Source organism: Lutra lutra, chromosome 1 (assembly GCF_902655055.1).
Source record: "Lutra lutra chromosome 1, mLutLut1.2, whole genome shotgun sequence".
NCBI lineage: Eukaryota > Metazoa > Chordata > Mammalia > Carnivora > Mustelidae > Lutra > Lutra lutra.
This window is the reverse complement of record NC_062278.1, coordinates 1,441,488-1,447,738: the sequence shown is the minus strand read 5'-3', so window position 1 is coordinate 1,447,738 and position 6,251 is coordinate 1,441,488. Positions and strand designations below refer to the sequence as shown.

The 6,251-nt window shown below is 64.9% G+C and overlaps 1 pseudogene; it reads right to left on the bottom strand.

Moving 5' to 3' along the window:
* Nucleotides 1–4,034: 4,034 nt before the first annotated feature.
* On the bottom strand, nt 4,035–6,004 carry LOC125087808 (uncharacterized; annotated as a pseudogene).
* Between the last annotated feature and the right edge of the window lie 247 nt (nt 6,005–6,251).

The window sequence follows — 6,251 nt, the reverse complement described above, 5'->3', positions numbered from 1 at the left end:
GGGTCTTGGCCCCCGGTCTGCCCTGGACCTGGCGGCCACCCTTCGCTGCAGGACAGGCTCCTGGCGGGAGGACCGAGACGCGTCTGAACGCACTTGTTGGAAGAACTTGGAGTCTGCAGGAAGGAGGGGCAGGAGAGGCGGGAGGCAGGAGGCAGACACCTGGGCCCTCCCAGGGGTCCCCTCTGCGAGGTAGCCCAGCTGGCCTGTCCCTGTCCTCAGCGCCTGCTGGTGGGGGTTCCTCAGGCCCTCCCGGGGGCCCCCACCCCCAGCTCGCAGGGCACTCGGTCACCCCAGCCCCCAGCCTGGCCGGAGCGGGAGATGAGAAGCAGAAATCCTTCCTTTGTTAATCATTTTCCATTGAAACCTCGCTTTGGCCTGGAAAGTAGGCTGAGGCCTGGCGAGCGATGGGGGTGCCTGGACCCTCACACGGCTGCGCGGGGCCGCCGGCTGGCAGCGTCTCTCCTCTGACTCACACGAGTATTTATAGCGGAAGAGCCGAGCGCCAAGGCCCAGCTCTCGCAAGGGAGTCGGGGGCACGGATGCCGGCGCCTGTCTGTCCCCTTGGCCTGGTCAGGGTCTCGGTGGCCGGCAGACGAGGACGGGTGTGCAGCTTCCACCGCGCGTCCCAGACTCCGCACTCTTGCCCGAGGCCGTCCCAAGAGGTGCTCACCCGCAAGGAGGCAGACTGGGCTCCGTCATGGTGCCGCCTGTGCGAGGCCAGGACGCGGGGTGCCCCGTGTCTGCACCCGTGGCACCGCTGGAGCGTCCACGCCTCCCGTCTCCAGGCACCTGGAGCAGGAGCTGAGCCCCCGGCCCCAGCTCGTGTCACCCTGTGCCTTCCCGCCGCCTACCTCACCTCCCTGGCCCCCACGGACCAGTACAACCCCAGGCTGCTCTGTCTGCGGGACAGCGGGTCTCAGCACCCCTGCAAGGGGCCCTGATGCAGTGGGGACGAAAGGAAGCTGCCTGGCCCCCTGCTGGGACTGCGGCCCCCTCGAGAGGCCGCCCCCACCCTGCCCTGCCCCCCCCAGACCACCTTGTGCTCTTGTCCTTCCTGTTCCAAACAACGTCCAGCGTGGCCTGTCTCAGATGCCCGAGACCCCCATGAAATGCCTCTCATGTGTCCAGGAGCCCTGGCCCCACCCAAAAAATGTCCCAAGGGGAGAGTCAATAGCAGAAACCGAAGCACAAAGAAAGGGCTACGGTGCCTGGTTCTTGGGGGATCTGCGAGCGGGCGCGGCCGGGAGGACGGTGGGGGCTGCCCCGTGGGCTCTTGTGACCTGCAGAGTGAGGACAGGAGACTTCCGCGGACATGGGGAGAAGTCCCGGGCCTGTTTGTGACCCCCCGACGTGCCTGTCACCTGCTCTGTCCCCGGCTTCCTCCCTCCGGCCACATGCGTCCCTTAGGTCTGTCGGTCCTGGGGGTTCCCTAACTCGCCAAGTTCCTGGTTCGTTTTTGGGGGTTCCCAAGCCGCCGTTGCTACCTTCACTGTGTCTGAGGCCCAGAAACCCATCTTTTCCCCCCAGGATGCCGGCCCACCCCGGGCAGCTCCAGCCCCTGCCGTGGGCCCTCCCGCAGCAGACACCATGTCCCTTCGGAGCCCAGCCCCCGGGTCCTCGAGGGGCCAGAGCAGAGGACGGGGTCCCCTGTGCCCAGACCGGCCCCTCCTTCCTCTGAGGACGGGGTGGTTTCCCAGGGCCCTGGTGCGGGAGCACGGATGGCAGACCCGTCAGGCCCTGCCACGGGCTGGTCTGGCCACGGGGGGCCCCGAGCCCCCTGGGCAGAGGGCAGGAGGGCAGCGGCTGCCCAGATCACCGTCTGTGTCTGCAGGTGGTGGTCGAGGCCAGCCCTGCCCCTCTGCGGGGTGACCGCCCTGCCGTACCTCCTGGGCCAGGGAAGGGGGCTGTGGGTGGGACCGCGTGGGACCTACCCCCGCCCCACCTCCTCCCTCCTCACCCCTGCTGGGGCCTCCACCAACTGCCTCTGTATCCCCGTGTGGGGGGAGTCATGGGGGGGGGTTCAAGCTCCCTGTACGTGTATTCTAGAAACTCTAATTTCTCCCGTGGAACAGCACCCCAGCTCCCACGTGACTCTCTGTGATGGCAGCGGCGGGGGGAGCGGAGGGAGGGGGCACGGCGGAGGCGGTGTCTGCAAGCCCGCGGTGGGCCCCAGGCCCTGTTCTCCACACTCCCACCACCAGGCTTGCGGGCACCATGGCTCTGGGCAGGACCGCCCGAGTGTGAGGCGCGGGGCGGCCGCCCGGGCCCCGGGGCTGGGAGTCGGGTCAAGCCCAGGCCTGCCCGACGCCCGAACTGAAAGGCACCCCCTGGCCGACGCTGAGGACCGTCTCGGTGCGGAAGCGCGTGTGGAGGGGAGAGGCAGAGTTTACCAGAGGTCGCGGCCGCGCCCGGCCGGTCCCCGCACGTCTGCCTGGGAGCACAGTGATTTATTTTCCTGTCTGAACTGTGCTTTGCAGTGGGATTTGCAGCCGCGAAAGTTCTTGGCCAGGACATTTGTGTCTTAGGAAATGTTGGGTTGCACTTTTATTTTTAGCGTCAGGAATGTGATGCTTGATATTATTTGGGTTTTTAAGATGGGCCAACTTTAAGATGAGAACTATGTCCCTTAACCCCGTGCCAATCCCGGAACACTCCTAAGTCTAAGCGAGGGCCGGGGCTCCACACGGACAACACAAGCCGTCTTGTGCTCTGTCCCTGCAGGGACATTCTGGCCAAGGGTCCCTGGTGTGCCGGACCCTGTGTCACTGTCCCAGGCTCCCAGGGTCAGGAAAACAAGTCTCCAGGCTGGAGGACAGGGGCCTCTCTGGGAGTGGTGACCCCCTCCCCCCGCAGGGTGATGGGCTGCAGACCTAGGAAGGCGGCCCGCTGGGGCGGATGGCTGAGCCCACAGCACACAGGCTCCTTCCGGCCCTCGAGTTTTCCGGGGGTGCACGGCCTGCTTCTCAGGGGGCACCTCCCTCTCATGGCTCAGTTACTGCCCAGGAGAAGGCTGGTTTTGACAGCCTGAGCGGGAGCTTTCTAGACCCCCGTGCCAGGGGTCCCTGTTGTGACATGACTGCTGAGCCCTCAGGTCATGTCCAGACCCCACGTTCAGCGCTTCTCCCGCCCTCCGTCTGGAGGCCCGGCCCAGCCCACCTCTGGGCTTGCCAGCTTCATGGCCCCTGTGTCCATGGTGGTCACTTCTGAGCACAGCAGGTGGGGGAGACATGGCCCTAGATGTGGAGACCTTGGTCTACATCCTGGTTCCACACCAGCGACTGTCCAGGCAAGTCACACAGTCACCGTAGTCTCAACTCCTGCTGAGAAGGGAACGGGTTCCCTAGGACGAGCTCAGGAACTGCAGCGGCCCCCGGCCTAGGGCCTTCCTCCCGCCCCTTCCTCCTGCCCCGACAGGCACTGCTAAGTCTGCCCGCAAACGCTCTGGTCTCCTGGAGCCGAGGTGCTTGGCACTAGAAGGCGCCTTCCTTGACTCAGCCTGCGTCAGGGGTCCCAGGAGGCATGGGACCCTCACCCCATCAGGCCTGCCCACAGCCTGGGCATCGCTCCCAGCCCAACCCCTGCTGCTTCCCCCTCCTGCTGGTTCCTCGGGGCTGCAAGGCTAGGAAGTGCTCCTGGGAAAACCCGTTCCCAGCAGCAAGGGCGTCTGGGGTCTCCCTGCCATTCTACATCCTGAGGACCTAAGGTTTAGGACCGAAGGGACAGTCTGCTCAGAGACGAGCCTGTAGGTGGGGCAGTGGTCCAGCGGCAGGACCCAGGCCAGTCCTGGCAGAGAGTGGAGTGTGGCCGTTGGCCCCTGGTCCCAGGCAGGTGGCTCGGCCTTTCTCCCGAGTTGGGGGTGGGGTGCACCGCATCTGGGCTTGGGGCCAGCTCATCTCTTTGACATTCAAAATCCAGTGCCCGTGTGTCTGGGCATTTGCTTCTACAACAGCTTTGCTTCTTTGCCATTTCAGAGGGATTTGGGAAAGTTTAAAGGCTTCTCCAAGATCAGGTGGAGTGTGCTGGGCCCTTCTGGCTCACGGGGGCAGCCGACCCTTGGTGAAGCCCCGGGAGAGCAGCATGGCCCTGGCTGCCTGTCCCTGGGGGAAGGGGGACCCAGTGCTGGCCAGGGAGGGGCTTCCCAGGCCCCAGCCCTGCGGAAACCAAGGCCGCTCTGTGACCCGGTGTCCCTGTCCACCACCAGGACCATTGTCCCTGCCAGGACACCACTGTCCTCTCTGAGCCCCCAGACCCAGCACACAGGAGGGGCTCGTAAATGTTGATGAGCAGGTGAGCAGGTGAACACTCGAAGCTCCCATGTGGCCCGTGGGGGGCCGGCACCGCCAGGCAGAATCCCGTCCCATGGAGGGCGGTCCCCAGGCTGCCGCTTGGACAGGCAGGAGCCATGGGAGCTCACGTGCCCCGGGCATGGGATGGCTTTAAAGGTGCTGGACACGCTCGTCTCTGTTTACAACATGCTGTCAAGCGTGCACGTCGGGGGCTGGCGGGGCCTCCCGTGTCCTGTGCACCTTGACTGTTTTGTTTCCTGAAGATTTTACTTATTTGAGAGAAAGAGTGAGAGAGAGAGCACAAGCAGGGGAGCAGCAGGCAGAGGGGAAGCAGGCTCCCCGCTGAGCAGGGAGCCCGATGCGGGGCTCGGTCCCAGGACCCTGACACCACGACCTGACGCTTAACCGACCAAGGCCCCGGCACCCCCGTTCAGGGCTCGTAGGATGCTCTTTAACCAGCCGGTGCGCCTGGGCGGTGCGACTAGGTGTTGAGGGTCCCGCTCTCCTTTCTAGTTCTCTGGGGTTTCCACATTTTCTATAACATTTTCATAATTTAGAAAACAAATTTTTTAAATGTCTGGAGTAATTCTGAAAACAGCCTCTGTGCCGCCCGCCTTGCTCCGGGAGGGTCTCCGGCGCTCTGGGCGACACCCACCCACTGTGGGTCCAAAGTCACACCAGGCCCCGCCCGCCGCCTGCCCCCTGCTCCAGCCAGGCCCACCTTGGGCACCTCCCGTCCTGCCCCAGCGCTGCGTCTGCTCCCAAGAGCCCCGGTGTCTTGGGGCCGGAGCGGGCGTCAGAGACCACTGGGACGCAGGTCGTCCATGTTCCCGGGCCGCGTTGAGGGCCACTGCGGGAAGCTCTCAGACGATCTGTGCTTCCCCGCGTGCGGAGCCTCCCCCCCGCGGCCGTGGACGCTGTCTGGGCTCCCGGGAGAGGGGCTGGTGGGGACGCTGCAGCCGGGGAGCTCCGGGCCCATCGGGGCCGAGCGCCCGAGCAGGTGTCCATGTGCCCCGGGACCCACAGAGCATCCCCACCGGCCTGAGTGGTCCACACGCTGCGCCATCTCCTGAGGCCGTGAGGCTCCGAGTAGTGCCGTCCCCATGGGATTGCGGCCGTTTTCTGTTACTGTTTTACAGAATGTCTTTAAGATGCAGGAAAGTCACGTGGTCCCACGCAAGACTGCACAGGCCAGGACTCAGGAAGCCTCGTCCCACTTCCAGTGCTACTCGGTCTCCCCGATGTCCTGGGAGCACAGAGCCGCTGCCCTCTGGGACGGCCCTGTCCTTCTGGGAGGTGGCCTTCTGCGGACGCAAGCACCAGCTGGGGGAGAACAGACCTAGGGACAGGAGTCAGCAGCCTCGTCGGATCTGCTGGGACCTGATGCAGCCACCGGAGCTGCCACAGGCTCTGTGCAGCCAGTGCTGACCCCAAACGGACCTGGACAGAGGACCCCAGAAGGCCACCTTGAGCCAGAGCCCAGGTGGGCCCTGCGACCTCACCCAGGAGTGTGTGGGTGCCTGCTGTCGTGGAGGCTGCTTCTCCTCTCACTCATGGAGGCTGCCTGGCGTGCCCACACCAGGCGATTCAGGGGACTTCCGGTGGCCTGTGATTGCTCCCTGGGGACAGAGGTCATCCTAAATGTCTTGTCCCCTCACTCACTCCTTCCCTCCTTCCCCATGGCCTGTCCCTCCTCCCAACACTCTCCATAAATGACGAGCTTCTGTGTTTCGCAGTCGCCCCTTCCTAACCCCTCTGGTCCTCAAGTCGCAGCCTTCGCTTACTTGGGTCGCTCGACAGCTGCCTATAGAGCACGCACGGGACGGGGCAGCCCCACGTGCCCCTAGGGCTATGGCAGCGAGGGCCTCTCAGCTTACAGGCCAGGCCAGGGACCAGTCCAGCACACCGTACTCCAAGCCAGTGCAGTGAGAAACTCAGGCTCCGCCAAGGCAGCACGGCGGTGGG